Genomic DNA, 23,926 nt, shown 5'->3' on the forward strand with positions numbered 1-23,926 from the left:
TGATGATAATGGTTATCATTATTAACTTTCCAAACTCAATCTGATATATTTGAAGTGAACGAACTTGCTAATTTTAGTAATAAGAGTGATAATTGAGTGTCTGTATTTTAGTAATAAGGCGAACTTGCTAATTGTTAGAAATAAGAGAAAGAATTTGTGTATAATTGAGTATGTGTATTCAAGTTGTATAAAATGATACAATATAAGAAAGTATTTATAGGTGTTAAAAAAATTTGTAATAATAAAGGCATAATATTCTATAATAAATATTTAAATATACTAAATAATTTTAATAAATGCTAATTGACATCTTACTATTTAATTATTTATCAAAATAATTTGTTGAAATTATTACATATTGTAATATTATTACAAGAATTACTAAAATAAAGATGTTAATCAAATTAAAAACTAATAAAAACCCTGTACTTTGGAGGAACTTAAAATTATAAGATTTTATAATGGTTTGGAGAGTTGACTAAAATCTTTAAAAATTTTATCAGGCGAATAGTAGAGTTCGTAAATAATTATGTTATTAAGTATACACTAAATTCAATTATTAAAATTAGTTATTAGTATAGATAATATATTAAAATATAAAATAATAATTAAAAATAAGTTAAATTATATACATAAATATATTATGACTATTTTTTGTCGTAGAAATAATATTTTTGTTATATATTACCTTAGATCCCGAGAATTTAGGCTTCTCCAAATCCTGCTAAACTTCTTTCATTTCATGTGAGCCATCAACTGGAACCATCTACACTTTAATTTCTTTCGGTATCTTTGACGTGATAATATCACCCACCTATGAAAATGATCACAAATTTATGCAAAATTAGCATTAATAATGGAGAGAGTATTAAGAAAATATATATATATATATATAATAATCTATTCTATATTCATTCGTAGGGGAATATGTTGGGAGGCAGGAAAATTTGTGATAATTTAATTTATAAAAATGATGCGACTTCTTTGACCATTCTAGCAAGATAAGTAATTTTCTCTTTTTAGTTTTACGTTATTTTCCCGCAAGATATATTCTTACAAACAATATTACTATATATAGGAGCATATAATAAAGTTTTATGTAAGTTTTTAGTAGAAGTGATTAATAATGCTGAAGCTATCGATAACCGACTAACTGTAAATGTTCTTGTAGTGTTTACTACTCAAATCCTCACTACTAGACAATTTCTATAACTTTTTTAAATGAAATTGTAAGTAAGATTACATATTTAAATGTATTTTATATATATATTTAAACAGAAAACAAAAAATAAATAACTAATAGAATCTTGAGTAATAAGATTGAATAAATAGCATAACAAAAAAGTACGTAGATGAATAATTTAGAGAAAGAGAAAAAAAGGTAGACTTGATAGATTGAATATTAGAGAATGATATCACATTTTATTTTTTAAAGAGTAAAGTTATATATATATATATATAAGTCAGTTCTGATTATATTAAAAAGACTACTCTACCCTCTAATTAATATTTTAACGGTCCTCTCAAATTGAGGAACTTGATCTGCCATATATTTTCAATTTGGTTCTAAATTTTTGAAATACTGGCAAGGAGAGAAGTTTGTTAAAGTATCTGCGTTCTGATTTGTTGAAGGTATATGCACAACAAAAAATTCTCTACAATTAACTAGATTCTTGATAAAGTGTAAGTCTATCTCCAAGTGCTTGCACCTGCTATGAAAGATAGGATTAGAAATTAAGAGGACTGGTTATCAAAGTAAATGGTAGGTAGGATTTTTTGAGGAATGTGCAGCTCCCCGCTCAACTGTTGAAGAGACATAATTTTGATTTGTGCAGCAGTTATAGATCTGTACTCTGCCTCAGTACTGCTCTTATTGAGTTTGGTTTGTTTATTACTCTTCCATGAGACTAGATTGTTATCAAGATACATACAAAAGTCTGTAATGAATTTTCTGTCATCTAAGTCACCACCCCAATCAGAATCAGCAAAGAAAAGTAGGCAAAAATTAGTAGATTTTGTGAAGAATAAGCTATGATTCAAAGTTTCTCTCAAATATCTCAAATTTTTTTTCACACACTTCCAATGATGTACTGTGGGTTGGTGCATATATTGAGATACTTTATTAACCGAGTATGATAAATTTGGTCTAGAGGGGTGTGTATGGTTCAGTTTTTTCATAAATTGAACTGAAATTGCATTAAACTATTATAAATGGTTTAGAAACTGAACCAAACTGCTTTGTCACATAAAAAATTGGTTTTAAACTAATTTTATAATACAGTGCACCAGTTTAAATCAGTTCATAAAAATAAAATCAGTTTTAATTAAAAAAATCCAGTTTAAACTGGTTTATAAGCTAAAACTAGTTTTAATATATATAAAAAAGTTTTTTACATTCTCTCTCCCCCCTTTCTCTCCTATCTCCCCCTCCCTCTCTCTCTCCCTCTCCCTCCCTTCTCTCTCCCTTCTCTCTCTTTGTCTCTCCTTCCCTTATTTCTCTCTCTCTTCCCTTCTCCTCTCTCCCTTTCTCTATTTTCTCCTCTCTCTCTCTTCTCTCTTTCTTTCACTTTAGAGAGAAGAGAAAAAAAGTGAAAGGAAAGAGATAGAGAGTGAGAGAAGACTGAAGAGAAAGAGAAAAGAGAGAGGAGGAAAAGAAAGAGAAGAAGGAGAAAGAGGAGGAGAAAGAAAAAAGAGAGGGAGAGGAGGCGAGAGAGGGGTGGGGAGAGAGAGAAAGAAAAAAAGGGAAGAGAGAGGAGAAGGAGAGAGAGAAAAAAAGAAAAAGGGAGAGAGTGGGAGATAGGAGAGAAGGAGAGGGGAGAGAGGGACAAAGAGAGAAAAAAGGGAAAAGAGAGGAAAAGGAAAAAGATAGTGGGAGAGAGAGAAGAAGGAGTGAAATAGGGAAATGGGAGAGAGAGGAAGAAAGGAGGGAAGGGAGGGAGAGAGTGAGGATGAGGGAGAGAGAGAGGGAGAGGGGAGAGAGAGAGAGAAGGGGGGATAGAGAGGGAGAGAGAGATAAGGGGGAGGAGATAGAGAGAAGAAAGAGTGAGAGAGAGGAGGGGGAGTGGTGCGCAAAATTGAACTCGCACAATTTTACCGGCAAGTGCACCGGGTCGTCCAAGTAATACCTCAGGTGAGTGAGGGTTTATCCCATGAGAATTGTTGGATTGAGCAAGTAATAGTTATTTTGCAGAACTTAGTCAGGCAAATCGAAATGAGAGTTGTTGTTGTTGAATGAGCATAAACAAAAAAATAGAGAAAGCAGTAAAGAATTGATGTAGAAATAGTAACGAGAAATCAGTTAAGGTTTTGAAGATGCTTTATCTTTCGGGATTAATACTTCTTACAGACTACTTTAACAATGAATGATTCATTCTATGACAAAGTTGTAAGTGATTAACTCCTGTCCTCTCAGCAAGTTAATCTCCTCTAATCCATATCAAACGCCATTGCCAGTGGTCATTCAATATGAACGAGGGTGAAGCTCACACAATTCATTCTTCTTTTTTATCCTACTCAAAACGCCACAGACAAGGTCAGATTTTCCGGATCGAAGAATGAAGCTCAATATTCTAGCCTTAGCGCCACAGAAACCTCATTACCCATAACTAACGAAATTATATGTCACATATTCCAATTAACCCAGATCAACTGTTGGTCTAGGCGATGAATTCTCAAGCTTATAACTCAATACTATCCGAGTCATGACTCACAAAGAACTCATGTAGAATAAGGAGTCATACTTTCGTTCCACCCCAGATTCATTAGATGAAGAACGATAATACATCATAAAATAGAGTCAAACATATATTAAAATAGAGAAGTAATCATATTAATTCATGGGAATAAGCAGAGCTCCTAACCTTAACCTACGAGGTTTAGTTGCTTATAATTTACAGAAAAACAGAGAAGATCTGTAATGGTTTGTAAATTGAATGATTCTCAATCCAAAGTGATATCCTCTTTAAATAGTAAATACTAACCCTAAGAAATATTAAATTTAAATTAAAAAGTACAAAGATAAGACTGCATAAGCTAAAAAGTGGTAAAATCCACTTTGGGCCCACTTTGGTCTTGTGCTTCGTCCAAGCCTGGCGTTCAACTTGGAGAACAGGCGTTGAACGTCAATTAGGGAGTGAATGCGCTGCTTCCTTGCTCCCTTGGTGGCGTTGAACGCCAGCTTTGAGCGTTCAACGCTGGGATTTGGTCATTCTTGGGCATTAAACGCCACCTTTGGGCGTTCAGCGCTGGCTTGCTCCCTTTTGGGCGTTGAACTCCAGATATGGATGTTCAACGCCAATTTTAGGCAGTGATCTAGAAGAGAAGTATAGACTATTATATATCGCTAGAAATATTTGAAATTTATCTTTTCAACGCCATTGAGATCGCGTCAATTGGATCTCTGTAGTTTAAGATATGTCCATTGGAATGCACGGAGGTAAGGATCTGACAGCATCTGCTATCGTTTCTTCGTCTTTGATCAAGATCTTTCCAAATTCGCCCAAAATCACGAAAAATCATAGGAAAAACACAAAAACTCAATGTAGTATCCAAAAGGTGATTTTTTCACTAAAACATAATAAAAATTAATAAAATCTAACTAAAAACACTATGAAAATGCTATGAAAAAGCGTATAATATATCTACTTATCAGGGAGAGAGAGAGAGAGAGAGAGAGAGAGAGAGAGAGAGTAGAAGAGAGAGTGGAAGGAAGGGAGAGAGAAAGAGAGGGGGGAAGGAGAGAGAGAGAGAGAGAGAGAGAGAGAGAGAGAAAGGGAAAGAAAGAGAGAGAAAGAAAGAGAAGGGGGAGAGGAGGGGGAGAAAGAGGAGAGAGAGAGAGAAGGGGGGAGAGAGAGGAAGCGGGAGAGAGAGAGAGAGGGAGTATGTAAAAACTAATTTTGGAGTTTGAATAAAACCAGTTTTAATTTAGTTTAAAACTAAACTGAACCATAAAAACTGGTTTTCATAAAAACTATGGTTTTAGTTTAATTTTTTATTTAAAAAATTGGTTTATTTAAAACAGTTTCAGTTCAGATTCAATTCAGTACAGTAAAACTAATTTTTTTGCACACCCCTAGGTCTAGTAAGAGTTACATATTGTAAGCCAAGTACTATAAACCTATAAAGTTTTGGATTGTCAAAGAATTTTGAGTTATTGACAAACATCTTAAGACTAGATATCATAGGAGTAGGCATGGGACTTGAGTCTTCCATAATTGATCTTTTTAATAACTCTGATGTATATTTAGATTAAGTAATTAACAAATTCTTTTGTGGAAAACAATTTACTTCCAAGCCCAAGAAAAACTGAATTATTCCAAATCTTTCAATTTTTTTTATTAAGATTAGATATGAGAGTATTAATTTCACTTATATTATTACCAATTACAATAATATCATCAACATACATAATTAAGTAAACAATACAAGAGGAAGTATATTTAATAAACAAAGAAATATCAGATTTGGCATTCTTAAATCCAAATTTGGCTAAAGTTTTGGCTAAAGTATTGAGCCAAGCTTGTAGAGCTTGCTTTAGACCATAAAGAGCCTTATTTAAACAGCAAACTAAGGATGTATTTGAATGAGAGTAACCTAGTAGTTGAGCCATATAGATAGTTTCTTCTAGTTTACCATTGAGAAATGCATTATTAAAATTTAATTATCGTAAAGGCCAACCTAAAGAGACAGCAATACTAAAAATAACTCGAACTATACTAGGCTTCACAACTAGGATATAAACCTGCTCATAATCTATCCCTTCTGTTTGATGACTAGCCTAGCTTTGTATCTTAGAATGTTTTCAAATTGATCCTTTTTTAATGGCAAAAACCTATTTTGGGAGTGGTTCTTTGAGAGCCCATATTTGACACTTCATAAGTGCTTGAAACTCAATGTCTATGGCTTGTTTCTAGTGTAAAGAGGCTAGAACTTGAGTTACAGTATTAGGAATGTTGTGTATCAAATCAAGGATTGTAGGTTTGAAAGTAATTGTGATAGCTAAAGTTCTTGGTTTAGTGATTCCAGATTTTGATCTAGTTACCATGGCATGAGTGTTACTAGGTAGGGCTGGAGTCGGAGAGATAGGGGGTAAGACAATGTCAATATTCTTAATTGGTATAGATGAATCTGGTATACTAGATGCTAAATGTGGAGTTATGTTGTTGGATAAAGTGTTTGATGTAGATGTAGAAGTGGATGGACAATTGTTAGGTTGTTCTAAACGAGGGGGTTGACCAAAAGATTGATGAGATGATGTATTAGTTAAGGAGAAAAGAGAGAAGGGAATGTATTAGTAGGTGGAGTGATATAAAAAACAGGATTTTCAACCAATGCTACAGATTTAGAATTTTCAGAAGAAGAATCATTAGAAAACATAATACTATAAAAAAAAACACAAATTCATTAAAATTAATACGTCTTGCTAAGTACACTTTGCCATTTTTTACCATAGACTTATAGCCTTTGTGATTAGCATTATACTCTAAAAATAAGCATTATTCTGATTTATATGCAAACTTTACCTTATTATATGGTATTAAGAAAGGGTAATAGACACAACAAAAAATTTTAAAGAAATTATAGTTTAGTTTTTTATTAAACAACATCTCATAAGAACTTTTATCTTGCAACACCTTTGTAGGGAGTCTATTGATGATATAAGCTGCACTAATGAAGGCATTCTCCCAAAATTTCATGGACAAGGAAGCTGTGGCCAGTAAAGATAGCCTATCTCTATGATGTGCCTATATTTTTTTTCCACACTTTTTTGTTGATGATGTGTATAACCACAAGACTGCCTGTGTAAAATATCTTCTGATGTCAAGAATAAAGTAAAATCTTTTAAAAGAAGTTCCATACCTTAATCCGATTGTATTGCTTTGATTTTGTAACCACTTTGCTTCTCCATAAAAGCTTTATAATTTTGAAATACAACGAATTCTTGTGATTTGTTAGTTAGCAAATAAAGACAAGTATATTTTGTATATGTATCAACAAAACATATATAGTATCAAATCTATTTCTAGAATTCATGAGGGCTGATTCCCAAATATCTACAAAAACAAGTTGTAAGGGCTATGTATAGCAAGTTTCAGAGACAAGAAAATGTAAGCAATGCATCTTTGTCATAGAGCAAATTTCACATACATGTTGAAATTTAGCAGTAGAACCAGAAAAATTATAAGTTTAATTAAGAACAGTGAGAACAGTCTGAATAACACTATGGCCTAACCTCTTGTGTCATAATTGCACATCTTTATTTTTATTAACCGGAGAATTAAAGGCTAAATCTAAATATGAGTCTAATACATGTGAATTACTAAAATCAGAAATAGGCATAATGTTGAGTACAATGGATTTAGTTTGAAGCTGCTGAACATTGGCATTATTACAAACAATTCCAAAACTAGTATTCAAAGATCTTGGGATCCTAAGGTTATCTAAGGTACAAATCCTATTCCTAGAATTTTCTTGTAGGAGTAGGCTCTTGGTATCCTGGTCATGAATTAAACAAAAATCAAGTCAGAATTCAAGATAAATATAGTTATCAAAGACAAATTTTAAAACACTTAGTAGATTTTGCGTAATTTGAGGAACATAAAGAAAATCATTTAGACAATAAGTAATGTTAGTGGAAGGGTAAAAAAAAATAGAAAAATCTGAAAAAGAGGTCGGTATACATGCTCCATTACCTACATAAAGCTGGTCCAAATCAAGATTCGTGGAAGAGGCAATGAGTAAATTGTTGGAGTCTAGGATAATGTGGTGATTTGCTTCTGAATCCAGGAGCCAAAAAGCTTCACTAAATGATGATGGTGTAGAAATATAAGCTCTTGGTTGATGAAAGGTGAAAGATGGAAGTGGTGACTAAGAATTTCCATACAGTATCTGAAGCTGATTAGAGAAATTAGCCAAATTTGGTTGAAAAGATGTATCAAATCGATGATAACAGTTCCAAACCACATGGCCAGAACAACCACATAGTTGACATTGGGGCCTTTGATTCGTGAATCCAAACCTGCCACCTTCTTGAAAGCCTCTTCCACTTCTACCTCTTCTTGCTCTTCTTCCTCTGTTGAAGTTGAAGGATTGAGTGAAGTTGGCCACAGCATAGCTATTCTAGGATTCTTATATCTACCAAGCATATTTTCAAATGCCAAAAGGAAAGATTCAGCCTCTACAACCTTGAAGGAACCTAATCTTGATATTACTGAAGTGCTATAGACTGTGTACTCTTTTGGGAGACCATCAAGAATAGCTTGAATATGGTCATCCTCATGAACTTGATAGCCAATTGCAAACAGAAAATCTACTAATTTTTGAATTTGAGCAAGATAATTAGATACGGTGTCCGTCTTTTTCATTGACTTGACCTGCGATTTGAGGCTTTAAACGCGTGCTGAGGATGCGGCGGTGAAGTAATCATCAATTTTTTTTCAAACCAGATGAAATCTGGTGAGATGTATGACCTTGCTTTTGAAGTTAGTGGTCATGGATGCCACGATCCAAGTAGTGAGAGTTAGGTCTCGGAGACGCCATTTCTTGAAGTCCTCCGATTCAGTAGCAGTTTTTTTTGCCTCATCTGTAACAAATTGAGGACGAATCTTCAATGAGTTTAAGTGATCTTCCAAATCGAGACTCTGAATAGTGAGTAACGTGAGATACCTCCAGGTTGAATAGTTGTCTTCATTCAATTTGTTATCTATGATGGTGATGGATTTTTTGGTGGTGGAACGTTGAGTTCGATTTCTATGATGAAACGAAAAAAAAATAACTCAAGAACATAAACTCTTGATACTATAATAGAATCTTGAGTTACGAAATTGAATAAGTAGTATAACAACAGAGTGCAGATGAACAATCCAGAAAAAAAGAGAAGGTAAACTTGATAGATTGAATATTAAAAAATGATAACACACTCTATTTTTTAAAGAGTAAAGTTATGATATATATATATAATAGAATAAATAAATAGAATACTATTGAATAGTATTCAATTTGAGAAGAGAATCTTTATAGAGGATTTCGAATAGATTCGAAATTTAATAGATTAATAAAATCTATAAATCTGAATATATTACTCCTATTGAATATTCAAATTCATTTTTCTATTACTATTCTTTTTATTTTGTGATTTTATTCTATAAATTTAATTATATTAAATTGATAGATTTTGAAAGTTGAATTCAATTTCTATTTTGAGATTTGTTTTTAAGTTTTACAATATACCATAACAATATACCCTCCCTATATATAAATATAAGATGATATAAATATTAAGTATAGAAGATTTTTCCAATAGAAAAAAAAGTTTGACCCCTCCCTCCCTATAATGTCTTAGTTTTCTTTATTTTTATTTGGGGGCTTATATATTCCATTTTTTTAACATCTCCTATTCATCGATCCGCGCCTGCCTTTATACAATTAGACACAAAATTATCCATTTTTGAAACTGGAATTAAAGTAGTAGATCTTTTAGCTCCTTATCGCCGTGGAGGAAAGATTGGACTCTTTGGCGGAGCTGGAGTGGGTAAAACAGTACTTATTATGGAATTGATCAATAACATTGCCAAAGCTCATGGCGGTGTATCCGTATTTGGCTAAATACTCTTTTTCTATAGGGATCATCTAAAAAGCAAGGCGTTTTCAATGTATTCATACAGAAAGGCTGACATAGATGTTATGGGTTAGCGGAATCTTTTTCCCGTGTTCCATATTTCTTCTTTTCTGAATCCCTTCCGTAAAGGAGCCGAATGAAACAAAAGTTTCACGTTCGGTTTTGAATTAGAGACGATAAAAAAAAAGATAAATAAACGTCGACTATAACCCCTAGCCTTCCAAGCTAACGATGCGGGTAGCGGAAATAGACCAATTTTATATCACCCTTCAATTCGAATTAGCAAAAGCAATGTCTCCTTGCATAATATGGATTCCAAACATTCATGATCTGGATGTGAATGAGTCGAATTACTTATCCCTCGGTCTATTAGTGAACTATCTCTCCCGGGATTGTGAAAGATGTTCCACTAGAAATATTCTTGTTATTGCTTCGACTCATATTCCCCAAAAAGTGGATCCCGCTCTAATAGCTCCGAATAAATTAAATACATGCATTAAGATACGAAGGCTTCTTATTCCACAACAACGAAAGCACTTTTTCACTCTTTCATATACTAGGGGATTTCACTTGGAAAAGAGAATGTTCCATACTAATGGACTCGGGTGCATAACCATAACTATGGGTTCCAATGTACGAGATCTTGTAGCACTTACCAATGAGGCCCTATCGATTAGTATTATACAAAAGAAATCCATTATAGACACTAATATAATTAGATCTGCTCTTCATAGACAAACTTGGGATTTGCGATCCCAGGTAATCGGTTCAGGATCATGGGATCCTTTTCTATCAGATAGGAAGGGCTATTTCAAAAAATGTACTTCTAAGTAATTGCTCCATAGATCCTATATCTATCTATATGAAGAAGAAATCTTGTAACGAGGGGATTCTTATTTGTACAAATGGTACTTCGAACTTGGAACGAGCATGAAGGAATTAACGATACTTCTTTATCTTTTGAGTTGTTCTGCCGGATCGGTCGCTCAAGACTTAAAAAAATAAAAAACGAAATCCAATTTTATTAATAATTAGATATATGTGTAAGACATAATTTATTAATTTATCTATTTCATTTTCATTAAATAATAAAATGTTTTTTCTTATAATACCTCAGGTGCTAATGAAACTATTTTAGTGAAATTTAACTTATAGAAAAGCCTTCTCCTTTTTATCCTCATGAATCCACCAATACTATGCTTTTTTCTATGTTTATATTAGTATTATTTACTTTGTTGGTTGGAGTAATAGGAATCTCTTTTAGCCAAGAAGGAACAAATTTGGATATATTATCCAAATTGTTAATCCCTTCTATAGACCTGTTGCATCAAAATTTTCAAAATTCTTTCGATTGGTTTGAATTTTTACCAAATACAACTTTTTCGGTGAGTCTGTCTTTTTTCGGAATATTTATAGCGTCTTTTATCTATAAGCCCGTTTATTCGGTTTTACAAAATTTGATTTGAATATATCACACCAATTCGTTATGTATGGATGATGAGATTCCATTGATACAGAGCCAATCGTTCTTTTTTCTCTGACAGATGGTCAGAACTGCATCTGGGTTCGAATCCTACTGAGAGGTCTACTAGAGATCAGAAATTGCTGAAGAAAGAACAAGATGTTTCTTTTGTTCTTTCCGGGTGATCGGAAAGTAAAGAAATGGTTAATATATTCAAGATAATTATGTATTTACAAAATACTGTCTCAATTCATCCTATTTCATCAGATCCGGGATGGGATATGGTTCCGAAGGATGAACTGGACAGTTCCAATAAGATTTCTGTTCCGAGGGTTACCTGAAACTGTAGGTCGATCTCGGACGAGATCTTCTGTACTGGTCGGAGCGGTTGGGTCCGACTTGTTGGACTGGCTGAACTGCTGATACTTCGTCACCGGAGGGTGAGGGGTACCTGCAAGAAACTCCGATGCTTAAGTTAGCATGGGTATTAAACAGGTTTTATGTAGAATCAGAGTATGAGTTATACCTGGGTGTTCCGGTGTATTTATAATGGTGAGATGTGGCCTCCTGTGGATAAGATAAGTTAGTTATCTTATCTTATCTTTATCTTATCTTTAAGTGAGGTCATCTTATCTTTAAGGGAACCGCCTTTATCTTTCTGGGCTTTAGCCACCTTTAGATTGGGCTATGTTCCTTCGTTTTGGGCCTGCTTTGGGCTCCTTTGGCGAGTTGGCCGAGCTCTTTGAGAAGAGGTCGGGCATTTGGCCGAGCTCTTTGAGAAGAGGTCGGGCATTTGGCCGAGCTCTTTGAGAAGAGGTCGGATAGCCTGACCTGAAGAGGTCGGTTGGCTTGTTGCTAAACATCCCAGGTCGGACATCTTGACCCAGGGTATGAACAGTGCCCCTGCTTGAGTTCGATCTTTTCGTGAGATCGTGTTTTTCAGAGCTTCGATCTCTTTGGAAGTCGTGCTCAAGCATCTGTCTGGCTTTGTTTCTTCATTGCTTTGAAGATGACCTCACTTAAAGATAAGATAAAGATAAGATAAGATAACTAACTTATCTTATCCACAGGAGGCCACATCTCACCATTATAAATACACTGGAACACCCAGGTATAACTCATACTCTGATTCTACATAAAACCTGTTTAATACCCATGCTAACTTAAGCATCGGAGTTTCTTGCAGGTACCCCCCACCCTCCGGTGACGAAGTATCAGCAGTTCAGCCAGTCCAACAAGTCGGACACAACCGCTCCGACCAGTACAGAAGATCTCGTCCGAGATCGACCTACAGTTTCAGGTAACCCTCGGAACATTGGCGCCGTTGCCGGGGATCCTGGAAGTCATCCCATCACCATGGCGGACAACCATGACAACGACCATGATTCAGATCTAGAGGATAGAACACCGCACAAAGACGCGGATACTACACCAAAGGATACTCTTCAACCCACCAAAGGCGAGAATTCGCCAAAAGAGGAGGCTATGGAGGCACTTCAAGATCGCTTAAAGCAACTCGAAAAAGAGGTGGAGCATCAACGAGAAGCTGAGAGAGACCTACGAAGGGAAGTTAGGTGATGCCGCGAGTTAAAGGACAAGCTCCTAAAACTCGAAGCAGATCTCAAGGCCAAAACAACTCGATCCGGTCACGACAGCCCCTACAAAGATCAAGACCCATTCACCAAAGATATCATGAAAGCTAAAGTCCCAAAGGACTTCAAGGCTCCCGACATGATCCCGTACGGCGGCACATTGGATCCAAGCCATCATCTCAGTAATTTCAGAAGAATGTACCTCACCGACACATCGGACACCATTCGATGCAAAGTCTTCCCGACTACTCTAACGAAGACAGCAATATGGTGCTTCGACAGTTTATCTCCAAGATCCATCTCAAGTTTGACGACCTTGTTAAGAAGATTCCTCGCCAGGTTCTCCATCCAGAAGGATAAAACCAAACACACTTCAAGCTTGCTGGGAATTAAACAAGGAGATCAGAAAAGCCTTCACAGCTACATGGAAAGATTCAACAACACATGCCTTGACATACAAAGTCTTCCAACAAAAGCGGCCATCATGGGACTCATCAATGGCCTAAGAGAAGGACCTCTCAGCCACTCAATATCCAAGAAGCACCCAACATCTCTGAACGAGGTACAGGAACGGGAACAGAAATACATCAACATGGAAGAGAACTCTCGACTAGGAGAAAGCTAAAAAACCGAATTCTCCTAACCCACCACGGGACAAGGATAAAGAGTCCAAGAAAAGAGAAGATCAATCGGAGAAGATCCCACCACCTCGCCCAATCAAAAGCAAAAAGGAGAAAGAGGTCGGACGAGTTGAAGGCCCACCTCATAACAAAGAATTGGGCAAGTTGAAGGTCCACCTCACACCAAAGAGGTCGGGCGAGTTAAAGGTCCACCTCACAACAAAGAGGTCGGACGAGTTAAGGTCCATCTTACAACAAAGAGGTCGGACAAGTTGAAGGTCCATCTCACAACAAAGAGGTCGGACAAGGTGAAGGTCCACCTCACACCGAAGAGGTCGGGCGAGTTAAGGTCTACCTCACACCAAAGAGGTCGGACGAGTTGAAGGCCCACCTCATAACAAAGAATTGGGCAAGTTGAAGGTCCACCTCACACCGAAGAGGTCGGGCGAGTTGAAGGTCCACCTCACACCAAAGAGGTCGGACGAGTTGAAGGTCCACCTCACACGGAAGAGGTCGGGCGAGTTAAGGTCCACCTCACAACAAAGAGGTCGGACAAGTTGAAGGTCCATCTCACAACAAAGAGGTCGGACAAGGTGAAGGTCCACCTCACACCAAAGAGGTCGGGCGAGTTAAGGTATACCTCACACCAAAGAGGTCGGACAAGTTGAAGGTCCACCTCACACTGAAGATGTCGGGCGAGTTTAAGCTCCACCTCACACCAAAGAGGTCGGACAAAGTTGAAGGTCCACCCCACACCGAAGATGTCGGGCGAATTGAAGGTCCACCTCACACCACAGAGGTCGGACAAGTTGAAGGTCCACCTCACAACCAAGAGGTCGGACGAGTTGAAGGTCCACCTCATACCAAAGAGGTCGAACGAGTTAAACATCTACCTCACACCAAAGAGGTCGGACGAGTTGAACGTCCACCTCACAGCAAGGAGGTCGGACGAGTTGAAAAGGACAACGGAGTACGAACAAGCCTTCCGAGATTTCAAAATTCTTGGGGCAACCACCCATCATTTCCAGACCACGGGAAAGTGAAGAACTCATTATACCTCGCAGTGGGAAGTCAGGCAATAGCCTCAGCACTAGTCAGAGAAGACGAAAGTGGGAAACAACCCGTCTACTTCATCAGCAAAGCTTTACAAGGGACCGAACTAACCTATCAACAGATAGAAAAAGTTCGCCTACACCCTCATACTCACCTCTCGACGACTCCACCCATACTTTCAAGCTCACACTATCAAGTTCCAACCAACCAGCCAATAAGGGCATCTGCAGAAAACAAACTTAGCTGGAAGAATCCTACAGAGGACAGCTCGGATAATTCGGGAGACCTTGGACAAAACCAGAGAACATCTCGGACAATTCGGGGGACTCTGGACAAAACAGAAAATCGGACAAATCGGAGAAAAATGAAGTCCGACACATAGAATGCCCGAGCTTATGCATTTTCAAACCAGCCAGCACCAACAGCTCGGACAATTCGGGGATATGAGGTCCGACACATACCTTGAGAGCAGAATGCCCGAGCTGATGCATTTTCAAAACTAGCCAACCAAGGGGCAATAACAGAAGCCTCATCCGAGCTACATTACAAGACCACAACAAATCGGTCTCGAAGGCGGTATAAGGGATGTACTCAGGGTCAGCCACAGTAACACGCATTTAAACTATGAAATCCAGCTAATCAGACACGCTGTCCGGGATCTTAGTAGACATCTCAAAGACATAGGTCGACTATGGAATTACTACCAAACAACTCGGGCAAATAAGGAAACAACTCGGACAATAAAACATAAAGGGACAGACGTAGCAGTAAAAGGGAAACCCCAGGACTCACACAAAAGTCCAAGGGCACCCTTTGAAGGCAACAACAGAGCAAAAACCCAAATACAAAGTCAAAGCTTTACATCAAAAAGCATGCCAACTTCCACATTGCCCCACCAGAGGAGCTCATCAGTGTAACATCACCTTGGCCGTTCGCAAAGAGGGGACTCGACCTCCTCGGACTATTTTTCCAAGGATCGGGACAAGTCAAGTTCCTCATTGTAGGGGTGGATTACTTCACAAAATGGATTGAGGCAGAGCCCCTAGCTAATGCCACTGCTCAAAGAAGTCAGAAATTCTTGTACAAGAACATTATTACAAGGTTTGGGGTTTCTTACTCCATCACCACAAACAAATGACACTCAATTCACGGACACAGGTTTCAAGAAAAGAGTGGCTAAATTGAAAATAAAGCACCAATTCACATCCGTAGAACACCCACAAGCCAATGGACAAGCAGAAGCTGCCAACAAAGTCATACTAGCTAGGTTAAAACGGAGACTAAAGGACACAAAGGGAGCTTGGGCTGAAGAGCTCCCACAAGTCCTATGGGCATATCGGACAACTCCACACTTCACCACGGGGGAATCACCCTTCCGATTGATTTACGAAATGGAGGCAATAATCCCAGTAGAGATCGAAGAAGGATCCCCCAAGAATGATCTTCTACAATGAAGAGGTCAACTCCCAAAATCCAAAGGAAAGAACTCGACCTACTTCCAAGAGTCCGAGAGAGAGCTCCGATCAAGGAAGAGGCATTAAAACGTCGAATGGCCTCAAGATACAATCAGAAGGTAGTATAGCGAAGCTTTGCCAACAACAACCTTATCCTAAATCTGAAATAATATCGGAACAACTCGACCTGGCAAAGGTCCAAGAAAGAGGATTATGAAATAACTTAGAAGAGATCGACATGACGAAGTCGGTCTCCTACAAATAATAAAGTTATAGAAGTAATCCCTGAAAGAGACCTGACAAAGGTCCAAGAAAGAGGGTTACGAAATAACTTAGAAGAGATCGACATAAAGAAGTCGGTCTCCTACAACGGACAAGTTATAAAAGTAATCCCTGAAAGAGATCTGACAAAGGTCCAAGAAAGAGGATTACAAAAATAACTTGGAGAAGGGACTGACGTAAAGTCGTCCCATAAACAAAAAGTTATAAAAGTAATCCCTGAAAGAGACCTGACAGAGGTCCAATAAAGAGGATTACTAGAAATAACTTAGAAGCGACCGACATGAAGAAGTCGGCCCAAAGCTACAGCTTGGAACAACAAGAAAAAGTCGGACCAACAAAAGCTACAGCTTGGACCGACAAGAAGAAGTCGGACCAACGAAAACCACAACTTGGACCGACAAGAAGTCGGACCAACGAAAGCTACAGCTCGTCGACACGAGAAATTGGACCAACGAAAAGCGTGCGCTAAAAGGGACATAGCTTTGCCCAAAAAGCCACGGCTCCATGACAAGGCTATCAAAATTGTTCAGACCAACTAAAAAGGTTCTACCAAAGAACACTAAAAGTCGTCGGACAAGTTAGCCCCAAGGACCACCTCAACCAAGCAGAAAGTGGACAAAACCGCAGTGATCAAAAGAGGTCGGACAACAAATACCGACACTCTACAAAGATCCACAAAGGGACAAAGACATCTCGCAACGGCCAGAGGAATGCCAGGAATGCTTTGCTAAAAGGTACGAAGTCTTGAAAAAAGACACTACTTAAGAGGCAAAAGCACAAATCAAAACGGCGCTAAAAAGTCATCCAAACAGACTATAAAAGGTTTCCCATCAGGAACTATACCTAAAAAGTTGTTGGATTATGACTAAAAAGCCCGAACAGTGAAGACAAACAAGTCGGAAGAAGGCTGAAAAGACCTCTCAACAAACTAAAAAAGGCAATGCCAAACTCGCACAAGATAAAACTACTCAAGATCGACCAAAGTCAGGATGCTTGAGTACGACTTCCCCCAAAGAGAGCACGATCTCACGGAAAGATCGAACTCAAGCAGGGGCAAAGTCGTACAGGTCGACGTCAGCTAAAGAAGAGGCGCAAGTACAATCTCAAAAAAAAGAACAAGCCAAAAGGTTAAGAAAAAACCTTAAGGCTCAAAAGTGCTTAGCTAAAAGGGATACAACTCAACTCAAAGAAGGCACAATCTCAAACAGGGCTACGTACGTCATCCGAGACTAAAAAGGTTCTATACAAAGAACACTAAAAAGTCATCAGACAAGTCACTAAGAGTCCGGATATCAAGCCGCAAGGATAACCTCACCAAAGCAGAGGGTTGTCAACACAAAAGCAAGGCGTGATCCAGAAGGCAAGGGTAGAAAACCCACACTACTACTCAAAAGAGGACGGACTGTGAAGTACCAAACCTCTAGAAAATCTGCAAAAGATTTCAAAGCAATGAAGAATCAAAGCCAGACAGATGCTTGAGCACGACTTCCAAAGAGATCGAAGCTCTGAAAAACACGATCTCACGAAAAGATCGAACTCAAGCAGGGGCACTGTTCATACCCTGGGTCAAGATGTCCGACCTGGGATGTTTAGCAACAAGCCAACCGACCTCTTCATGTAACACCCTACCATACAGAGTCTTATGCTTAAGTCATAATTTAGAGATGGCAAGGTATTACGACCTCTAAAATAAAAATTTAGTACGTATAGTAGTATGAATGATTGATTATAACTAGGAGCCTTTGTAGAAAAAGGGGTAAACAAAAATCGCAACTCAAAAGCGCAACACTCCGATCGATATCGTAACGAACAAGGATAACCAACGCGAGATTATATATATACAAAGAGTGTCAAAAACAGGAATATCAAGGCTCAAGATCCGGCTGCGAAGATAACCGGTCCGAGTATAACAATATATACATATTATAAAATAAGGAAAACCCCAAGGAAACCCAAAGGGACACAAATACATAAAACCTATTCTCCAAAATCTCCCATAAGAGGAGTTATCACAGTTTGTATTATCTAATGGAGATAAAAGTATCTAAGCAAAATATAAACCAAAACATAGCCCCGAGAACAAAGGATCTTCGCAATATAGAAGTCTCCAGCCTGCATCAGCGGGACACCTCACGTCCTGCATCTGAAAACCACAAAATCCGCATGGGTGAGAACCAGAGGTCCCCAGCATGGTAACAGCTTCCACATATATAATACATAATGGAGGAAAGCCGAAGGCAATCCTAGAACTTCCTCCAGATAACATCGAAGCTTATAAACAAGCTAAACCGTATAAGGGCATCTGACTAAAGATTCTTCAGTCTAACTAATACTTCCCTTTCCAATTCCTTCAAACCTCCCAACCAGCAGGAGTATATTATAGCAAACACAATTATATCAGACAAAGAATATACAAATAGGAGCAGTTAAGACATTTAGACAATTAGCAGGTAATATGCAGTCAAATAGGCAATCTCAAACAATTCACATAGTATGCATATGATGAATGCCTGTCCCTAGTGGCCGATGATATCATCTTGTCGGTTTAGAGCCAACCCGACAAGTCCTGGTCGCTAACCATTGGACTGTCCCTCTGTCGCGCATCCCCAAACTCGAGTTATACTCGTTATAAATGTGATCATAAACATGATCCATATCCTTCACCCTCACTGGTGAATATTTATGGGGGTTCGAGCTCATCCGGGCCTTTCACAGTGCCCGGCCACACTTACAACATAGGGTTAACAGAGCTTCGAGTCTCAACCTGGAGCACGTGGTGGCTAGCCACTGCTACTACCCAAGGAAACTCGTACTCAGATAGTGGAAGTGCAATTTCACAATTATCAATAATTCAGCATCAACATGCATGAATTCTCATCCATGGATCAACATCCATACCAGCCATTCCGGCTCACGGTTCAATCCAGAACCAGTCAATATTCATAGCATACACAGCTATTCCGGCTCATGGTTAAATCCATAACCAGCCATTCCATTAACAATTATAGCCTTTCGGCCCATGGCATAACAAACACTTCCACCACCATCCTCCGCATCTCACATAATCATCTTGATCCTCATTGATCATTCATATTCCCCTTGCTTCACTCGCAAGTTACCTCATTCACTAGCCCCTTTTTAACAGCTAGACATGCCATAATGATTTAAGACATAAATGGTGAGATCGGAGGCTTAGAAGTATGAGATTTGGCTTTTAAACTCAAAAATCAACTTTGGGATGAAAACAGGGCCACGCGCACGCGCGCTCCACGCGCACGCGTGGATGGCCTCAAAAACTCATCGACGTGCAAGCGTCATGCACGCTAACGCGTGGATTCAAAACTTGCCAATCGACGCGCACGCGTCACCTACGCGTGCGCGCGGGTGTTCTCGTGCCCCAGGCACAACACCGGCACAGTTCTGGCATAACTCTCTGGAAAATGGCGGGGCATTGGGTGCAGCACAATCGCGCGCCCGCGCACATCACGCGTACGCGTGGATGGCACTTTTCGGAAGATCGGCGCGTACGCGCCAGGTGCGCCCACGCGCAAGGGTCATTCTGCTAAAAATTTTCTAAGTCAAAAGCTGCAGAATTTCACAGATTTAAACCCCAATCTTCCAACGGACATAACTTCCTCATTTTAAATCGTTTTTCACCCGTTCTTCGAACGGCATGGACATCCCGGATCCAATTTCATTTCTAAATAGATTTGGTACAAAACGGAGATCCGTAGTCCAAGTTATGTCCCGTCAAAGTATGCCCAAAAACCATATTTTCATACAAAACCACAATATGCCATTTTCAAAACAAACCATTTTCAACTCCTTTCAAAGTCAATCAAAACATGCCAATTTCATCCCTTTTCTTTGAAAACAATCAAAATGTATCAAACTCAACATCAAGCCTCCTCAACTCACACATTGTCACATTACCACAATATACAAAATCACTATCTCATCATTTTAGCCCACTTCACCCAAGTGGCTCAAACTCAAACATATTAACATATCATATACTATTCCTCATGCCAATTCTCAACAACATCAATTCCAATAAATCATCATTGTACATAATCAACATCATACTCACCATCAACATGGTTCAACCCACAATTCAACCATAACCAATCATCAAGCATATATCACAACATGCATATTTCTCATACATCATACCACCAAGGCATTAATAATCATCATCACATATATGACCACATCATATATCTCAAGCATTTAACAACATCAACCATTCAATGCCTATCTTAGGGCCTCTAGCCTAAGTATTTCCTACCACATTACATATTAGATACGGGAAACCGAAACCATACCTTAGCCGATTTTCCCAAGCTCCACCGGAGCACTTCCAAACCTCTTATCCACAAGCTCTCAAGGCCTCAAAACCTCCAAGAACAGATTTTTCACCACCAAACCCTTTCCAAGCTTTTCAATATCACCAATCAAGCTCCAATACACACATATACACAACCTAAGCCACAATCATCATACCCATACACAACATCTCAAAACCCAAACATCATAAAACAACAAAATTACACTAGGGTTAAGAACCTTACCTTACCCAAGGTCCAAGGAGACAAGATTAACCTTCTCCTTCAAGAGAGTTGGGTCCTATAACATCAAAGAACCCAAAATCTCAACATTTAACCCATAAAACTCGAAAATAGGGGCTGAGATTTCGAACAGCAAGGTGTGGCTTACCTCGAGATTGATTATATGGGTTTTGTAGAGCTCTCCGCGGTGAACGCGTGGCCGCAAACGGGGCAGCAATCGGAGCTCTAGATCAAAAGTTATGGTGATTTGAAGATCAAGTGAGAGAGAGAAGTTGAGAGAGAGTTCTTCCCTCCATGGCCTCCATTTCAGCGTGTTTAGTCTCTCAAATGAGGAGAGAGAGTGCTGAAAACTAGGGTTTTGGTTAAGTTATGTTGGGCCAAGGGCCCACTTTAGGTCCAATTGGCCCGGTTTGGCCCGTTCGGTCCAATCTTGGTCCGAATTCTATAAAATTGGTACCAAAATTCTCGTCTCAGTCTCCTCTATCACATTTAGCCATAAAAATCACATTTTAGGCTTTCTAGAATAAATTCTCATTTATGGGTTAATTAGCCGTTAATTAACCGGGTTTTACATTCTACCCACCTAATTGGGAATTTTGCCCACAAAATTCAAATGCAATTACCTGAGAGTAAATGCGGATAATCCGTTCGCATCTCCGACTCAAGTTCCCAAGTGTGTTCCTCAACACCGCCTCGACTCCAAGCCACTTTGATTAATGAAACATCTTTTCCACGCAACCGTTTGATACTAGTATCATCAATTCTGACCGGAGCCACTGGAAGCGTCAAATCTTCCCTCAACTGAACCGATTCAGGTTCCAACACATGACTAGCATCAGTAGTGTACTTCCGAAGCTGCGACACGTGAAACACGTCGTGCAGGTTCGAAAGATGAGGTGGTAGAGCCATCCGATACGCCACCGGTCCAATCCTCTCTAGGATCTGAAATGGACCAATGTATCGAGGATTCAACTTCTTTGCTTTAATCGCCCTACCTACTCCCGTGGTCGGAGTAACCTTAAGGAAAACATGGTCTCCTTCCTCAAATTCTAAGGGCTTTCGCCTCTGATCGGCGTAACTCTTTTGACGACTCTGCGCCGTAAGCATCCTATCACGGATTTTCTTGACTTGTTCAGTAGTCTCAGCTATCATTTCTGGCCCCAACAAGCTTTTCTCTCCAGCTTCATACCAACATAGCGGAGATTGACATTTCCTCCCATACAAGGCCTCATACGGAGCCATTCCGATGCTCGTATGATAACTATTATTGTATGCAAACTCCACCAATGGCATATACCGATCCCAACTCGCCGGTTGGTCCAAAACACAAGCTCTCAACATATCCTCTAGTGTTTGGATTGTCCTCTCAGATTGACCATCTGTTTGAGGATGGTAAGCTGTGCTCAAGCTTAATCGGGTTCCAAAAGCTTTCTGAAATGCACCCCAAAACCTTGAAGTGAAACGAGGATCTCTATCAGAGAGTATAGTAGCAGGTACACCATGAAGTCTCACAATCTCCTTTATGTACAACCGTGCTAGCTCCTCAAGGGTGTAAGTCATACGAATGGGCAAAAAGTGAGCTGACTTCGTCAATCGGTCCACAATCACCCAAATAGCATCAAAGCCAGCCCTAGTCCTTGGCAGTCCTGACACAAAGTCCATTGCAATACTTTCCCACTTCCATTGTGGAATCTCTAGAGGTTGCAACATACCGGCGGGCTTTTGATGTTCAATCTTTACCTTTTGACAAGTTAAGCACTTTGAAACATACCCCGCCACATCATTCTTCATACCCGGCCACCAAAACATCGCCTTTAAATCATGGTACATCTTAGTACTTCCCGGGTGAATGGAGAATCCGCTTTTGTGTGCCTCCTTTAAGATATCTTGCCTCAAAGTGCCAACATCCGGCACAATGATTCTACCCTTGAATCTCCATAACCCATCTTTTTCTTCCGACACTCTCCACTGTTTTCCTTGCTCAATAGCCGGTAACACCTTCCATAACGCTTCATCATTTTGATGAGCCTTTAGGAGTTCGGTCTTAAAATCACTTGAGATCTCTAATCGGCTCAAACACAAAGTTCCGGATACTTTTCGAGCACCGATTTTCAGACTCTCGAATCCCTTGAGCAACTTCTCCTCTTGAAGCATCATCCAAGCCGCATATAACGACTTCCGACTTAACGCATCCGCCACTACGTTCGCCTTTCCCGGATGGTAATGCAACTCAAAGTCGTAGTCCTTCAACAATTCCATCCACCTCCTCTGCCTCATATTGAGCTCTTTCTGATCAAAGAGATACTTCAAGCTCTTATGATCAGAGAAAACTTGGAACTTAACCCCATAGAGATAATGCCTCCACACCTTCAAGGCAAACACAACCGCAGCGAGTTCCAAATCGTGCGTAGGGTAACTAACTTCATGAGGTCTCAACTGTCGTGAGGCATACGCCACCACATTACGATGCTGCATCAGCACGCACCCTAAACCCCTCAATGAGGCATCACAATACACCTCAAAAGGCTCGTTCGGCTCGGGTAACACTAACACAGGTGCAGTAGTCAACTTTTTCTTCAATGTCTGAAAGCTCTCCTCGCACTCAGGAGTCCAAACAAACGGAGTGTCTTTGCGGGTTAACTTTGTCATTGGTAACGCTATCTGTGAAAAGCCCTTGATAAACCTTCGGTAATAGCCAGCTAGACCCAGAAAACTCCTTATCTCTGTTATGGTGGTTGGTTGTTTCCAATCCATCACCGCCTCCACCTTAGTTGGATCTACTGCTATTCCCTTCTTACTCACCACATGACCCAAAAACTTCACCTCACTCTTCCAAAACTCACACTTAGACAGTTTTGCATAAAGTTTCTTCTCCTTTAGAATCTGCAACACGGTCCTTAAGTGTTCCGCATGCTCTTCTTCAGTCTTGGAATAAATCAGTATGTCATCAATGAAGACAACAACGAATTTATCCAAAAACGGACGGAAAACTCTATTCATGTAATCCATGAATACCGCAGGAGCGTTCGTCAACCCAAAGGACATCACAGTGTACTCGTAATGACCATAACGAGTTCTGAAAGCGGTCTTAGGGATATCCTCACCCCTCACCCTTATCTGGTGGTAACCGGATCGCAAATCAATCTTAGAGAAAACTCCCGCTCCTTGTAACTGATCCATGAGATCATCAATTCTCGGCAATGGGTACTTATTCTTTACTGTAACCCTGTTCAACTGGCGGTAATCCACACAGAGCCGCATACTCCCATCTTTCTTCTT

General features: G+C 39.1%; 1 pseudogene; it reads left to right on the forward strand.

The window, feature by feature from the left end:
* Nucleotides 1-9,847: 9,847 nt before the first annotated feature.
* On the forward strand, nt 9,848-10,621 carry LOC130934681 (protein Ycf2-like; annotated as a pseudogene).
* Nucleotides 10,622-23,926: the final 13,305 nt, after the last annotated feature.

The sequence above is a fragment of the Arachis stenosperma genome, chromosome 6, assembly GCF_014773155.1.
Source record: "Arachis stenosperma cultivar V10309 chromosome 6, arast.V10309.gnm1.PFL2, whole genome shotgun sequence".
In the NCBI taxonomy this organism is placed as follows: Eukaryota; Viridiplantae; Streptophyta; class Magnoliopsida; order Fabales; family Fabaceae; genus Arachis; species Arachis stenosperma.